The sequence below is a fragment of the Oreochromis niloticus genome, linkage group LG3 (genome assembly GCF_001858045.2).
Source record: "Oreochromis niloticus isolate F11D_XX linkage group LG3, O_niloticus_UMD_NMBU, whole genome shotgun sequence".
Lineage (NCBI taxonomy): Eukaryota > Metazoa > Chordata > Actinopteri > Cichliformes > Cichlidae > Oreochromis > Oreochromis niloticus.
This window is the reverse complement of record NC_031967.2, coordinates 51,556,742-51,574,233: the sequence shown is the minus strand read 5'-3', so window position 1 is coordinate 51,574,233 and position 17,492 is coordinate 51,556,742. Positions and strand designations below refer to the sequence as shown.

Genomic DNA, 17,492 nt, shown 5'->3' with positions numbered 1-17,492 from the left:
GCAACAGTACCTAACCATCCAAGGCTGCAGTTGGGAGTTTAATCCGCCACATGCATCGCACATGGGAGGCTCTTGGGAGCGCATGATCGAAGTCGCCCGCAAAATACTGGACTCCATGCTACTACAAAATAAGGTACAACTGACTCACGACGTGTTATGCACACTCATGGCTGAAGTTACAGCCATAATAAATGCAAGGTCGCTCGTCCCAGTGTCCACTGATACAGAGAAAACTTTCGTCCTATCCCCTATCCACGCTGGAGATGAGAGTATCTACCCACATTGCAGCAAAGGCAGAAATGGACTGGGTCACGCAGAAACCTCCAAGTTGGTGACCTGGTTCTGCCCATGGACAAGCAGGTTGCACGAAACAGCTGGCCCATGGCCAGGGTCACTGCCAAATTCCCAAGCAATGACAATTGAGTAAGGAAGATTGAGGTAAAGACATGCGATCAAGGGTGTGTAAAGACATTTATGAGACCGGTTACAGAATTTATCCTCCTCATGCCAAAGGACTGATTGCATAATGTTTGTTTAACATAGTGGCCTCCTGAGGCCAGGCATGGAGTATGTTGCCCTATGGCATTTTTCTGAGTAAATAAGTTAATACGTTTAAAATAAATAATTCTAAAAATATTTGTCATAAAAAAATTAATACATGTTAAAATGTATAATTCATGCTTTAGATACGTTTTTCTTAAAAGGAAAAGATCTAAAATGTATTTTCGGTTCTGGTGGTGCACTTCCGGTTCGGGACAAGTACTTCCGGCAGCTTGGTTTTTGCTGGGTAACTAGCTCCACGTGCTAAAGGCAGTATAGAAATGTAATACGATGCCATCTACTCTGAATTATTCAGGCTGGAAGTTTCTTTATACAATAGTTTACACAGATAGGTTTGGATATTGATGTATAGTTTGCTGAAATGAATGTTTTAGTGAGCGTTATGCACTTTATTGATGTAAACATGCTTCTACCTGTTGAGTTTATTATCTGTCAATTCAGTTTTCCCCACATGTTCATGGAGACAATTAAACAAGCTGCAACTAATCTCCAGGGTCTTGATTTGTGGTTTAACTCAGTGTCACTAACATCCTTGTTGAAAACACTACTGGCCTTCACCCTGATCCTGGACTGTCATGCTACAGATGACACACCAAGAGTTTTCATTCACTCAGCAGTGTATTTAGTTTATCACATGAGGACAGTTGGAAACACAAACTCATTGGTGAGGAACTTAGTAAATATCTTTCTGTTGAATTAAATAAAACATTTTTCTATGGGAAACATATATGCTACAGCACTAACAATGAGCACTTTGTATACAAACACATCTCAGCACTAGCAGACTGTTTCTTACCTAATGAGTCCAGGCCATGCTGATAAAGGCTTCACCTTCATATTTGGACCTGGCATATCTGCGTCTGTGAGCACCTGCAGGAGAAGTCTAAAGACAAAGAGAGACAAAGTCCAGACTTTAGAAGATCAACACTGATCCTTTCATTCAGGACTGAATCTGCTGAGAACATTTGAGCTTTTGTGTCAGAATAGAAACAAGAATAAGTGAAAATAATCTATTTAATGATCGTAACAGAAGAGAGATACATTTGATTGTGTGTGATGTGTTTGGTAACAAAGCTGTACCGGGACACAGTTGTTCTGTTTGGGACACACGTGGAGTTTGCAGTGCAGGAAGACTTCACCAGAGCCCCCGGTGAACTCGAACATGTTGAAGGAGAAGTAGTTGGAGGTTCCCAGTCCGTTTCCCTTCACATGCACAGTCTGGTCAGCAGGGTTGGCACAGCTGCTCACAGACAGGAAAACACACTTTGTTCAGGAGTCCATGAGAGAGATCAAAACCACATGACTCTCTGAGTCTGTCTCACCCGTTTATGATCAGGTCGTATTTCAGAGTGCTGTCGGGTGATGGCTGGCCAGTGGCCCAGCAGGAGTCGGTTACCATGACGACCATGTCTCCATCCAGCCCATCAGTCTTCAGCTCCACCCAGATCTTCTGGTTCAGCTGCACTTCAGTGTTGGACTCCACAGCTTGTGTGCGGCAAGCGTCAGTGAAAGCCTTCATGATCAGAGTGTAATCCCAAACTCCAGATGTGATGTGCTGGATCACAGAGCTGCAGAACACAAAAACACTTCATCTTTCTCTGACCCACAAACCTCATGAGAAGCTTCACATCTTAAAGTAACTCAACCAAACACCTGTGTCTCATCCTGAAGGTGGCAGTCTTGATGTCCGGCTGAGTTTGGATGCAGGAGAAGTCGATGTAGACTTGGTCATGACGAGTGATGATGTCAGAGGAGCTGTTCTGGATCATGATGGTGTTTTTGTAGATCACTTGGCTGTTGTTGGTCCGCAGAGTCACATAATCAGATGTTACTACTGACTTTTAACATGTGACATTTCACTTCATTAATCCCAAAGTGCACTGAATCAGTTTTATTCAATTAGAAAAAGTGAATGTAAATCATGCTCTGTTTGCTTTATTTGCACAGACACATGAAGCCACATTAACTTTATTTTCAGTCTCTTTACAGTGATTTTAATCTAACAACATCAGCACTTTGAAGATCATGGACCTCTAACTCAGACGTATGAAATTAAGTTAAGTAAGTTGACATAAGAAAGTGTCCTTGTTTTTTCAGTCTAATGTTTATGACATCTTATCAGTGATTATAATCACAGAGTCATCACAAACAATCTGCTGAATAAACACGTCAAAAACATCAAACTCATTCACTTTGTTCTTAAAAGCAACAACAGCAGCTTTAGTCTCCTTTCTGTCTCTGCCTTTGAAAGCTTGTGTCACACAGATGAGCACATCATATGAAGTCAAATTATTTTTAACACAGCATAAACATTAGAGAGTTTCTTCCTGTACTGAATCAAACTCCGACTTGGATGTTTCTGTGTATAAATTTCACAGATCATCAACATGATGAGAAGCCACAGAGGTCAGAGGTGAAGCTGATCCCCACAGAAAGATCCCAAACTGGACCAGAGCAGGAGAAGCTCAGCAGATGCTGGAAGATGTTTGGCTGCTTGTAGAAGGTAAAGAGGAGGAGATGAAACCCACCGTGACCACTGTCCCACAGCTGTTGCTGCTGTTGAAGCTGAAGGTCACCATGTGGCTGAGCTCGTCCACCTGACCCCTGCAGGTCGGGTCGTTGAGGTGTAAGGCAGAGTAGTCGATGTCTTTGTCCTCCAGGAGACAACCGACCAGAGTGACTGAAGCAGAGTTCTGCGTGCAGACCGTTGGATCACCTGAACGTCACAATATCAGTCAGAAAAATCACAGTTAGAAGTTTTCCTCCATTATTCAGCCCTGTTGTCATGATGATGTCACACCTGCCGTACCCAAAGAGTTGTTTGCTTGGTACTTGGAGGCAAAAATGGCCCGACAGAAGCAGCGAGTGTCACCACCGACCGTCTTCTCACCACAGAACTCGTGATCGCTGCAGGTCCTGTCCTGACAGAAGGCCTCAGAGGCTACAGAGGAACACACTGATGTATTATCCTGAAAACATGTGAGCTCTAAAAATCCACAGTTCAGGTCTTTAATAAAGGAGAGCTTATTAATGTCTTATTAAGGTCTTATTAATGTCTTATTAAGGTCTTACAGCAGCCGGTCTTTGATGTCCAGCCATCCAGAGTGTGGTTGTGTAGACTGCAGGCTCTGGCGTAGGCCTTCAGAAACTGACAGTTGAGTCCGTCCACTGCAGGATATTTACACAAAGTGTCGGTGCAGGCGGTTATGTAGGGCTCTGGGTCAATGTCACTGTTACAGGAGGAGAAGGGCGCCTCCTTCAGGAGATTACAGCTGTATCACAGATGGAAAAAAAAAACATTAATGAGAATAAAATAATCATCTGTGATCAGGTGTTTTTATCTTCCATCTGTGCTGAAGTCACATTGTTAGGTTAATTTTGATAATAGTTGTCATTGTTTTACTAAATTTGTAAGCCTTGGTTCAAACTGTATGATCAATGACATTCTTCTGTTTCCATCCTCCTCCCGGCCTACATCTAGGTGGGGGAGGTTAGTGTTTGGTTAGTGTTTAACTGCAGAAACCCTATGTGAAGATTCTCTGTCCTTATTTAGGGAGGATGTTTACTTCTTGCCATTTATGACCTCACCTGTGCTTGTGTACCATTAGAGGGGTTAAGCCATACACAGGGTGAGGGGAGATGATCAAGAGACAAGAGAGACAGGACTTGCGACAGAAAAGCCGATCAGCTGATCAGTTGCATGACTGAAGTAGAAACAGTAGAGGGAGGGGAAAGAATGAGAGAAGATGTAGCTGCATTGTAAAGACACAGAATAACTCCAGCTTTGTGTCTTTTTCATTGTAGCTGAAGTCCGGGACAAACTGCGTTCCTTTTCACCTCAATACGAAAAGCGTAATATTTTATCTGAATACAGACGATTCCTTTTTTTACGGGATGGTTGGCAACTCTAATAATAAACCGTATGAACAAAATAAAGTTCAACATCAGTAACATAGCACCCACCCAGCTGTATAGAAACTCCGTCATGCTAGCTAGCACGCAGTACGAAAAAGTCAGCATAACGAAAATAAACTCCACCTAAACTTGGTTTATATCTGACTCCGATAGACTGCAGGTCATAACTTCTTACCTGAAGTTCAGTTCACCTGACACTCGGACCAGCGGCTGCCTCGGGTCTCTGCTCCTCCTGCCTCCCCTTTCCCTCATCCACCTGCTGGCCTCCACCACTTGCTAATGTTACTGAATCTGTGGAAGCTCCGCGATAGCCACCACAAGAAGTAACGAATAACGACCCTATCTAAATCCCAGTAACAATTAACGCGTTCCTCATTTTGGCATAATAACTAGTTACCGTGCTCATTACCACAATAATAACGTAGTTACTGTAACGCGTTACTTAATAACGCGTTAGTCCCAACACTGGTTAAATGTGAGTGGAGTTGTGTGGCAACTATTTTCTCAAGAATTTTTGAAAGGAATGGTAGATTGGAAATAGGCAGAAAATTCTCAAAATTATTGGGATCTAGACCATTTTTTTTTTTCAATATTGGGGTGATGGCAGCAATTTTGAGGGAAGGAGGAACAGTTCAAGTGGTAAATGAAGAATAGTTGATGGCAGATATTAGGGGAAGCAAAGAAGGTAGACATGCCTTAACCAAAACTGTAGGAATGGGGTCTAGCTGACAAGTAGAAGGTTTTGACTTACAGATGAGATCTGAAATATCAGTAACCGAGGGGAGCTGGAAAGCAGAAAAAAAGTGTGATGGGAGAGGAATTACAAAGAAGAGCTAAATGGAACATTGGAAACCAGGTCATGGTCAAGAAAGCTCCTTACCATGCATGGTGGGTTTCATCCCAAGTCCAGCATCCTGAGCCTGTACGCTAAGCGGAAGGAAGGAGGCCGGGGACTGGTGAGTGTCAGCACCACAGTCCAGTATGAGATAAGGAACATCCACGAATACATCACGAAGATGGCCCCAACTGACAGCGTGCTCAGTGAATACCTCAGGCAGCAGAAATCCAAGAAAGAGGAGGAAGGCGAGGAACCATCATGGAAGGACAGGCCCCTGCACGGTATGTACCACCGGCAGATAGCAGAGGTGGCTGATATCCAGAAATCCTACCAGTGGCTGGACAAAGCTGGACTGAAAGACAGCACAGAGGCCCTAATCATGACAGCACACAAACAAGCACCGAGCACAAGATCCATAGAGGCTGGGGTCTATCACACCAGGCAAGACCCCAGGTGCAGGCTGTGTAAAGATGCCCCAGAGACAATCCAGCACATAACAGCAGGGTGCAAGATGCTAGCAGACAAGGCATACATGGAACGCCATAACCAAGTGGCCGGCATAGTGTACAAGAACATCTGTGCCGAGTATAACCTGGAAGTCCCAAGGTCAAAATGGGAGATGCCCCCAAGGGTGATGGAGAATGACCGAGCTAAGATCCTGTGGGACTTCCAGATACAGACGGACAAAATGGTGGTGGCTAACCAACCGGACATAGTGGTGGTAGACAAACATGAGAAGATGGCCGTAGTGATCGATGTAGCGGTTCCGAATGACAGCAACATCAGGAAGAAGGAACACGAGAAGCTGGAGAAATACCAAGGGCTCAGAGAAGAGCTCGAGAGGATGTGGAGGGTGAAGGTGACGGTGGTCCCCGTGGTAATCGGAGCACTTGGTGCGGTGACTCCCAAGCTAGGCGAGTGGCTGCAGCAGATCCCGGGAACAACATCTCAGATCTCTCTTCAGAAGAGCGCAGTCCTAGGAACAGCTTAGATACTGCGCAGGACCCTCAAGCTCCCAGGCCTCTGGTAGAGGACCCGAGCTTAAAGGATTGACCGCCCGCAGGGGCGTGCTGGGTGTTATATATATATATATATATATATATGTATTATATACCCCTATAATATATACCCCTGTGTGTCATTTCCTCTTTAGGTCAGTTACGATTGTTTGGGCAGTTGTTTGGTTTGTTAAGATTGCAGTTCTCTGCCCTACCTCTTTTATGAGTTCAACATTTATTACTTTTGTAAATAAAATTGTGGGGGTTAAATAAATGAAAACCCTACCTTTCTAATAAACCTTTGACTCTTGCTTTTTTAACTCGTTCCATCACAATGTTATTTTATTTTTCATACTATGTAATTATGTTTCATCTTATGCTATTGTGTTTTTCTTAATTTTTACTGCTCTTAACTTGTACTCTCTGCCGTGACCAAAAATATTTCCCACGTGTGGGACTAATAAACATTTATTTTATCTTAACTTAATGCTGATTTGAAGTTTATTTCTGGTTCTCTTATGTTTTTGTACATGACTTTGTTCAGCTGTTATGTTGTTTTAAAGTGAATTAGAAATAAAGTGGTAAGATGTTTCCTGCTGTGTGGATCTGCTCACCGTTCAGTCACACTGTTGCAGTCGATCGTGCCGTCAGCAGTCTCACTGTACTGCATCTCACAGCTAGGGGGCCACAAACAACAACCTTAAGGCTCATTCATACAAACAGAATATCTGCAACATCAGCAGCAGCAGTCAGAGGGACTCTTGTGATGAGGTCTTACCTGGTGGAGCTGTACTCAGAGAGCCTCAGGTCACTCAGAGACCTGCTGGAGTTTCCACACAGACCCTCCACAGATGAACCAGCAGGTCCTGCACAGGATCAGGACAGAATGAGTCAGATCAGCATCAATATTCAAAATGGACGAACACAGAAGAATAAATAACAGCACAGTTTACAGTTTATGTTACATGAATAAAACTTTATCTTCTGTACTTTCTAAGTGGATCTGTGCGGTGTCGCCATCAAAGAAGACAGAGATGGTGAGGTTGGAGAGCGACAGCTTGGCGGTGACTCCAGTTTGGTCCTTAGAGAGCTGCACACCAGCGTGGAGTCGTCCAGCTGCATCACAGCAGAGACAAAGTGGAGGAAACACTGAGTGAAACATGTCAAACACACAAACAGGCTGATTTCACAGCAACAACCACTGAGTTCAGCAGCTCTGAAAGAACTGCTTCTAACAGCCCTGAGAAGAAAGATGAGAGGAGACTCAGCAGAGGATGAGGGAGGACTTTGGATCAGACTCCACTCTGACACATGAACTGTGGCTGTAGGTCGCTTACCTGAACTCTCCCACCTTGTTCCAGGTGAATGTAATGCCCATCCAGATGCAGCGTCACACTGTCCAAAAAGCTCACATCTTTACGATGGCGGTCCCTGAAATTCCCCAAAACATGGAAGTCTGGGAGTGACGGAGTCGAGAATAGAGAGTACGCACACCGATCCTGGATGGAGTTAATCTGGCCGTGGACGTTGATGACAGTGGGGCCGGTCACAGTGCAGGTGGAGGCCAACATGCAGCTGATAAAGGCAGAAAATTCAACATTATTCAGTTTTGTTTTGTTTTTATAGCCTTGAATCACAACAACAGTCACTTAGACATAAAGATCCTATGACCTTAGAATGAAAACAATCATGTCACGTCCTATTTGCAACAACTTTGTCCACAGTTTGAAGGATATATGCTATCTTAACAGGAGGAAACCTGTTAGTCAATCAAGCAGGGCTCTAAAGTGCGACCAATTAGGTCACATATGTGCATATGTGGAGGTCTCGGTGCGACCAGCCATTCAGTCCCAAAAAAAAAAAAGTCTCCACAACTCTGAAAGTCTCCGTGTGGTCAACAACAGATACACATTATGTCCATATCGTGGTCTAAACCAATCACAGATAGTCAGGGGCGGGACCTCTTTGATTGGTTGTGTTCCAGATATTTCTGTCTCCCTACGTGTGTGTACGTTTGAAAGTGCAGGTAGATAGACAGAGGTGAGTAGTAGGGCTGGGTTTCAATAACTTTCTAATTAAAATGGATTTTAGCTTGAATAAGGTGATATTTATTTATTAAATCCTGAATCGATTTTTAAATATAAATTATTTTGCCAGAAATTCACAAAACTATTTCAACAACCACCAAACAGCAAAAACAGCAAATGAGAGCAGGTAAACAAAGACGTAAACAAAGAGCGCATCTGAAGCTGTAAGATGTCGGCTTTCTCTCCCGACAGGACGAACATGGAGACGCTGTCGGGGCTGAAACAGCTCACAGATTCTGAGCTGCAGGTTTGTTTTACTCTCCAACCAAAATTCACTGAGCCAGCAACAAAAGAAGATCCAAACTGCTGTTCCCGTTTGATAACATCCTCATTAATTACCTTTGCTGTTTAGCTTCCACCACAATAAAATCACACTTCATGCACAGCTCTGTCTCTCTCCCCTTCATTTGCTTATTTCACACTATTGTGTACAAGCGCTGACAGCACCTGTTTTTTTTTCAAAAATGACCTCTGACAAGAAAGCCTTATTTCTGCTGTTTAATACCGAAGAAAGTTTTAAAACGATGCTAAATTGCAAAATCCTTAGCAGTGTTTTGAATAAAACCTCTGTAACATTCACTTCAGCAGCATCAGGTAATTTTATATGTTGAGTCATGGTTTTTTTTTCAGTTTTCGATCTATGCAGAATATTTTTAAGGTTATCTGCTATAAAAATCAGGCCAGGAAAATCTCCTTCATGTTTTTCTGTGTTTTATCCTCAGTTACTTTGACAATAAGGCATCTGCTGTGATGCTCACACCTCTGATAATGAGCCACATGAGCCAGAGCCCACTGAACGTAAAAGGGGGACGTTTATACATTTGGAAGAGAGTGGCTTGACCAGTTTCACTGGCTAAGATACAGTAAAGTTAACAACATGATGCACTGCCTTTACTGTTGTGAGTGTGGAAAGCCCATGACCGACAATACTGCATTTGTGACTGGTGCTAATACATTTCAAATTGAAACACCGAAAAAGCACCAGTGTATCCAGAAAACACATTATATGCTGTGATAAATGCACTGCCCAAGTCTCCCTCTCCTCACTGTCCTTCAACAGCAGGCAGCAGCAAACAGGTTGTCAGAGGAGCCGAGATGATGATTCAGTTTAACATTGCCTATTGCTAACGAGTGCCAAAGTGCCAACGCACTGTAAGCACAAGCACTTTTTCAGTAACTTATCGTTCTTGTAGAACTTTGCTCTAAATAAAGAACTTTGTCTTGATGAGATTGTTAGTTAATAATTTACAAATCAATATTGTCTGTATGGACAGCAATTAAAAAAAGTAAACATTTAAAACAGTGGGGTTAAGCAATGCAGTTGAAAAAATTGGGTGCAATTTTTGTGCTGATGAACCTAAGAAAAACAAGTTGGGCGCACCTGTGCAACCGTGGCAAAAAGTTAGTCTAGAGCCCTGTGAAGGGATCTGCTCTCTCTTTCTAGTCCCTGTCAGGACTCTTGCTGCAGCATTTTGGTTTAACTGAAGGCTTTTCAGGGAGTTTTTAGGACATCCTGATAATAATGAATTACAGTCGTCCAGCCTGGAAGTAATAAATGCATGAACTAGTTTTTCAGCATCACTCTGAGACAGGATATTTCTAATTTTAGAGATGTTGCACAAATGGAAGAAAATGCATGCTTACATATTTGTTTAATATGTGCACTGAAGGACATATCTTGGTCATCAAAAAAAAAAAAAAAAAAAAAAAATCCAACCATGAACATCTTAATAAGCTGCTCTTGGGAGCTGCAGCCACCAGGGTGAGCTCTCATGTTCAAGACATATCAGAGAAAAACCTGATGGTGGTGCTACAGGAAACACCAGCCAGACAAACAGAAGGGGTTTAATTGAAACCTGATTCATCAAATAATCCAGCTGTGAATCAGCAGCTGTGTGTGAAGTGTGAGCCTTTTATCAAACTCACTGTTCACTGAGAAGAAGAAGAAGAAGCTCTTTGCTCTGATCTGAAATGAGTTTAATCACTGCTGATTCAATACTAACACTTTCTGCTTTCTTTTAAATACAAAGAAGACATATTTACATGTTGTTGCCTTGACAACGCTCCAGTGGACCACAGCTGGAGGTGTGGAGGTGTGCAGTCTCATCACAGGTGAGACTGAAGCAGGTTTCTGGAGAGTTGATCACTGTACCAGGTTGATACATCTGACCTGAGGATTGAAGGAATTCAAACACTCACAGATCACTGACTCATTTAACAACTGTGAGCACAAACATCACCGTAACATTCAAATAGTTCAATTTTACAGAATCACAAAGTTTGGAGCTTTAGTTTCACTTACCTGAGTGTCTGCATCCACTGGTGCTGAAGTAATAAGCTGCATCTGCAATAGTAGCAGTCACTGTATTGACTGTGTTTCCACCGACCTGAACCTCAAACACCTGGACAGAAACAAACACAATCAATGTTACAACAACAAAGCAGAGACAACGATGTTTGTGTTAGAAAGTATTTAATGTAGTATTTAAACATTAACAGATGTGTAAAGTTGTTTATAAACACTCAGAGACTCACCGTTGGGTCAGAGTTTTTAATGTACGAGTACAGATGTGGTATTGTGCCTTTGATATAATGAACCAAATAAATCTGTAACGAGGAAACAGAAAAGTTTCAGACACTGTCAGGAAGTTTCCTCTAAAAGCTTTTACAAAAGTGTTTTATGTGATAAAACCTCAAATTTTATTTTTGCTTTGCAGTGTTTATACGATTAATTTGTGGTAAAACAGTGAAAAGTGACACAAGTCACATTTAACTGTGTGATACAGAAAAACACTCACATTTTTGAAATATATCTGGAAGTCGCAATAATCAACATAAGAAGGGAATGAATATATCTTAAAGTAAAAACTGTCTGTGCCCACTGAACGCTCCACAACACAGTCACCTCCAGTTTCAGGACTGAAAAAGCCGTTGAAACAGACGGCAACATTTCCAGATGTTATGTTCACCTGTGGAAAATCAGAGACACAATGAGTCAAACATCAACATCTTTTGTGCTTTGAGTCATTTACAGCTGAACTGTTGGTGTCAGAGCTGCTCAGGTTTCAGTCAGAGCTCTCGCTCTGCTTCAGGAAGCTGCATCAGCTGATGTTCACATACTCAGCATCACTGCAGAGGACATTAATGAGACTCTGAGCTTAAAGCCAGCTGCCCTCTGAGGGCCTGAACCCGGGAACAGAGAGTGTGTGACCTTCATGAACTGCTGATGTTCACTCAGTCTGCAAACATGATCTCTGCCACAGGTGGAGACTAAACAGCAACAGTGATGGAAACACAAAGATCTGCTACAACATCAGGCTTCATCCTACTCACATAGAGCTGCTCGTACTTCTGTCCATAATACGTGATGGGACATGAGCTGATGTTCAACACTGAAGACTCAATGAATAAAGTGACTGTCTGAGCATCTGAAGACACAGAGACACATGAGAGCTGTGAGCTACAGTCTGTTAGCTGGTCGGACAAACAGGGAGAGCTGCAGGCTGAAAAACTGACTTCATGAAGGGATTAAACTGTGTTGACCAATCAGTGTAAAGCTTTACTATGACATCATCAGTTAGCTGTTCTTGAAAACACAGAAAACAGACCAGAGACTTTATGTCACTTATTCATAAATGTCATTTTAATAAGCAGATAATCAATTATTCAACTTTAACTGTATTTTTTGATTTAATGAATAATATGAACCGTATGATCCATTTGGTTTGTTGTTGTTTTCTGTGTAAATCTAAACATGTTTTTTTCTCTGATTGGAGGATGTTGAGGGTTGAAGATGCCTCTGGAGGAGGAGATTGTTGTTTGTTTTCTGTGAATTATTGTTTTTGCATATTTGTCTCTTTGTTTTACTTTATTGTTAAAGAATAATTTAAAATCTTGGAAAAAAAAGGATGAAAGTTTTCTTCATCGTCACTTTCATGTTTTTGCAGTCGAGTATTGTGAGGACAAAATGGCTGCCAGGTGTGTGTGTTTACCTGTCACTGCTATGAGAGCACACAGGAAGAGCAGAGGGCGGAGCATGTTGACGAGGGCCAATCAGCTGCCAGAAACCTGCAACACAGTTAGTGTATTTTGTATCTGTTCGTGTATCTTTAAAATTTTCTCTGAAAGTTTAATTTCACTAATGTAAAGTTTTGACTTCACCATCCAGAGAATAAAATATGATCATGTGTTGTAAACCTGTTTGTAACAAGTTCACTTCACTTGTAGTTTATGGATTTATCAAACCAAACATTGTTTCCTTTTAGCTTACAGAGTTCAGTACTTGCCTCGAGCATAAACATGAACATGAGCTGTGTTTCTGTGGAAAACCAACCTGTGCTGTGTTTGTGATTCTGCTGAAAACAAGAAGACAAAAATCAGTTATTGAAGTGTTTAATGTGTCACATTATACACAAACACAAATCTTGTTACAGCAATATCACAAAGACAAACTTATAGATGACATAATACATTATCAGCTCTATATAACAACATATAACATATATAACATAACATTAACAATATCCAAAACACTTTTTTCAGTAAAAACACAAAAACTCTCTGAGTGTTTTTGTGTCCACTGAGCAATGTTGTCAGTGTCATGTGACACACTTTGTCAGCTTTGACGTGTTCACAGGTTTCTGTCATCAGGACCTGAGCAGCAGCTTTCTTTAGCTCTGAAGGTTAAATTAAAGTGGGCGTGTCTTCAGCCCGAGGCGTTCGGGGCTCCAGAGTAAAAATAAATGTTTATAAAGTAAAGATGTGTTCAGGCATCACAGTTTATCTGGGCAGAAGTCACACTCACGTCTCTGACCAGACTACTCAATCATCACCAACCAATCACAGCACTGTAAGCTGACAGTGTTGATTGGTCCAGGTCTGACAAACTGGTGTTTGCTAACCAGCTGAAGCTCATCAACGATGGACATAAGAAGCTTTATTAAAAAGAACAGTGAGGGAGGGGCAGGAGGGCGAGTCACCAGCTTGTTGGAAATTCACCAAATTATTCCAACGATGCAAAGCTGGCTTTACTTTATGTGTCAGTCAGAGTTTATTTATGCAGCACGTTTAAAACAGCCTGTTGACCAAAGTGCTGCAGAAGTTATACAAATATACACTGTATAAAAACAGTCAGTAAATCAACAATAAATAATGAATCAGATAAAACAAGTAAATAAAAGTGTGAGTGCATAAAAAGCCAGGATGTTGAGCTCAGCTGGAGCTGAAAGTAAGCGAGGTTCCTGACAGGAAACACTAACAGACCAACAGCACTGTCGCATCCATGTAACAGGTTGGAGGCCCAAATCAAATGTTTCTGTTTTACTTTAGTTCAGTTTGAGGAAGTTTGTCTCCAACAATGATAAATTAGACAAACATTCAAATCTATTCTCTGTGGAGCTTTGTGCTCCAAGCACATCAGGAAAGGATCTCCTGATGTCCAGTAAGAACAGGAGGAATGATGACCACCAGCCCCAAAACACTCAACTCAACTTTTAACATCTGGATCAAACACTAAAAGTCAGCTTTCACACCTTCATCTGTGTGTGATGTGTTTGTTGTGCAGTCTGTTAACAGTCCTAACACTGATGTGTTGTTCAGCTCTGACATGTGTCCACTGAGCCGTCCTGATGTGTGTTGCAAGAGGCAGAGCAAGAGTCCAGGTGTGCAGCTCGTCTTACCTGCAGCTCTGATGAAGGATGAGGAGGACGAAGGCTGCTGCTCAGGAGGCTCTCTGGTGATTCTTCTGTTGGTGTCTCTGTGAAGAGGACGCTGCTCTCTCCGTCCGTCTCTCTTTATGTGGATCCTGGAGAGCGGGGTTGGAGGTGGAGTCCACGGTGGAGACACCTGATGGGAACCTCCCACTGATGGATGCTTATTCAGCCTCTTCTTACACAAACAGGACAACAGCAACAGGAAACACTGAAATAACTTTGTCACTGCAGGGTTAAAGACATTCAACAATAATGCTGTTCATGTCTTCTTAAAGCTCTTTGTCCTGTTAATAGCTGTGACACAACTGAATCTACATTTTGTGTCACACTCTTCATGACTGTGGTGTTAAAGAAACACATGTTTGGCCTCACCCAGTGATGCACTTAACAGAAAGACATGCACATTTTTATGTGTTCATACAAAGACTTTAACTGATCAAACACACACATGTGCAATAACACTAAGTGCAATAATCTTCCTGGCATCGCTGTATTTTTACTCAGTTGTATATAGCATTTGTATTCTATTTTTATCTTATTGTATATTTTATTCTATTTTTATTCTACTGTATATAGTATTTTATTTTATTCTATTCTGTACAGTTGTGTACTGTATTTATTCTTATTGTATTCTAATTTTTGCTTCATAACTTTTGCACTGTCCACTTCCTGCTGTGACAAAACAAATTTCCCCCGTGTTGGACTAATAAAGGTTATCTTATCTTATCTTATCTTATCTTATCTTATCTTATCTTATTTGTCTTCATCAGGACCTGAGCAGCAGCATTCTTCAATCTGAAGATGCCTTAACGGTTGTTAAGGTTCATTTTGAGGAGAGAGAGATGGTGGAGATCAGAATAACACACTGACCCTGTCAGGTGGAGTCAACGAAGATTTTAATGAAACACACGCAGCGTGGGAGATGGACACTGTACGCAGACAGCATCAAAATCTCGATCTTCAAAACTTCAGAACACAGTTTTATAGGGTCGGGGTAATACAACGCCCCTTCATGCACTAAGCAGATACAATACTTGCATACGTCAAATCAAAACCACAATGACTTTTAACACAGTTTAAAAAGAACATTGTCGGCAGGTGCATCCTGTCACCATCCTGCCCACGCTTATCTGTCTGGAACATCAGGCACACGTTTTGCACAAACTGTCACTCATGCAGGCACAATTTTGCAGTTGCAAGCAAAACATGATTAAACTTTCACCTACAAATGAACCTCTCTAACTGTATGTGGGTGTATGTCTGTGCATGTGTGATCCTCGCGCTGCACTTTAATTGACCTCTCTGCTTATGCAACCAGGCTGAGGCCATCCTGAGTGTGATGATCTTGACTTATATGTAAAATGTATTAAACAACTGTTTCAATCAAGAACCCTACGGTGACTGGGAAGTGCAAAGTGCAACAAATTAAAAATCCGCAACAAATTAAAAAACCGCAACAAATTAAAAATCCACAACAAATTAAAAAAACGCAACAAATTAAAAATCCACAACAAATTAAAAATCCGCAACAAATTAAAAATCCACAACAAATTAAAAATCCGCAACAAATTAAAAATCCGCAACAAATTAAAAAACCACAACAAATTAAAAATCCACAACAAATTAAAAAAACACAACAAATTAAAAATCCACAACAAATTAAAAATCCGCAACAAATTAAAAAACCGCAACAAATTAAAAATCCACAACAAATTAAAAATCCACAACAAATTAAAAAACCGCAACAAATTAAAAATCCACAACAAATTAAAAATCCACAACAAATTAAAAAACCGCAACAAATTAAAAATCCACAACAAATTAAAAATCCACAACAAATTAAAAATCCTTGACGGAAAGGGATTGTCTGAAATACCGGAAGTGACACAACGATTAGCCTAATAGGGCTTTTGGAGAGTGATGTCACGAGAGGGGGCGTGGCCATGATTTTTGGTTGAGGCGCCATGTTTCTGGCGCTAGCGAAAGAGGAGCGAAAGTACACGGATAACACCAGCTGTGGTTCGCACTTGTTGTGCCGTCGGTTGTAAAGTTAGATCGCATGACCGGCAAGGGAATAAGGTTGAAAATGGTTTATCTTTTCATTCTTTCCCCACCTGGAAGCAACATGAGGCAGCTCATGGATCGGATGTTACCAAAAGAAGGTGTCTAGTCTGGATAGCAGCTGTGAGACGAGCTGATATCCAGTTCTCTTCCATCTCCAAATATCTGTTGGTGTGCTCCAGACATTTTCATTCCGGTAAGTTATAGATATGTTCATATCACTTTTTATCTGGTCTTTAAGTCTGACATCACTAGTCGTGTCTGGGCTCAAACTCCGCTGCAGGTCCATAAATCACACGATCACTGTGGCATCACTGAGAGTTGAAAAACTATCTAAAGTCCTTCATTTGATCAATTAAATGATCAGTGTTCTGCTCTACCATGTGTAACAATTGAGTTTATCATCCAGGCATCCATGAAAATGAAATTAGCAGGAAGTTAGCTCGCTAGATTCCATCTAAATACAATATAGCATGTCCTAACTGAGGGATTTTGGAAACAAATTCAAACGTACAGCTCTGCTGTCACTTCCAACATAAATGAAGACAGAAAACTAAACAGCAGTGACGTTTGTAGGGTTACTGAAGGTTGGCTAGCTGGTATATAACGATGTGCTACGTGACCGCTAGCGACACAGCTATGTGAACATAATATAAACACTTCTCTCACACAGTAACTTTTTTCCACTTGATAAAAGTTATCGTGATCAGGAACAAATGAAATTTCATGGCAGGATGCTTTAAACGGACCAAACTTCAGCCAGGAGAACAATTGAGATAATCTATCCACAAGGATGAATAGGATTAGTCATTCATATACTGCTGCATGGGCTGAGCTGTAGCTACATCGTAAGGTTTTAAAAACTGAGCTTTCAAATGATTAGTGGTAATAAAAGCCGAGGGAGGCCAACAGTGATCACTGACTGCTTTTAGGAGCTTTTTGAGATTAAATAGAAGACAATACAAAACATTAAACATGTTAACAACATAAAACCCATATTAAACGCAGACTACTTTAGGCCCGGAAGCAGGATTCGTCACGCCATCACTTAAAGACCAGATAGCCTATTAGTTTTCTTTTCTATGCACTCTAAGGTCATAGCAAATTAGAAAAAAAAATTCTAATGAGTGATTTTGAAGAACTTAATTCTATTTATAGACTTGCTAATTATTTGGCATTATTGCAGCAAACCAGCCAATGAAATGGATGAAACATTGTGACTGGGTTCCAGCGCTACACAAGGGACCTGCTTCAAATATACCACCATGCCAATCAGATTACTTCTTCCATGTGAGGATGAAGAGGTGACTCTTCTGGATAC

General features: G+C 41.4%; 1 protein-coding gene and 1 long non-coding RNA gene across 2 annotated transcripts in view; both read right to left on the bottom strand.

Annotated features, from left to right (window-relative positions):
- The window catches only part of LOC100692857 (uncharacterized), a 444,159-nt gene that overhangs the window by 331,861 nt on the left and 94,806 nt on the right, over positions 1 to 17,492 (bottom strand). The gene's annotated exons all lie outside the window — the stretch shown is intronic.
- LOC106097480 (uncharacterized) lies at positions 10,932 to 11,814 on the bottom strand. Its single transcript, XR_001223714.1, has 3 exons — positions 11,733 to 11,814; positions 11,198 to 11,368; positions 10,932 to 11,006 (listed from the first exon to the last, which is right to left on the bottom strand). It is a non-coding gene; the product is annotated as an uncharacterized LOC106097480 (long non-coding RNA).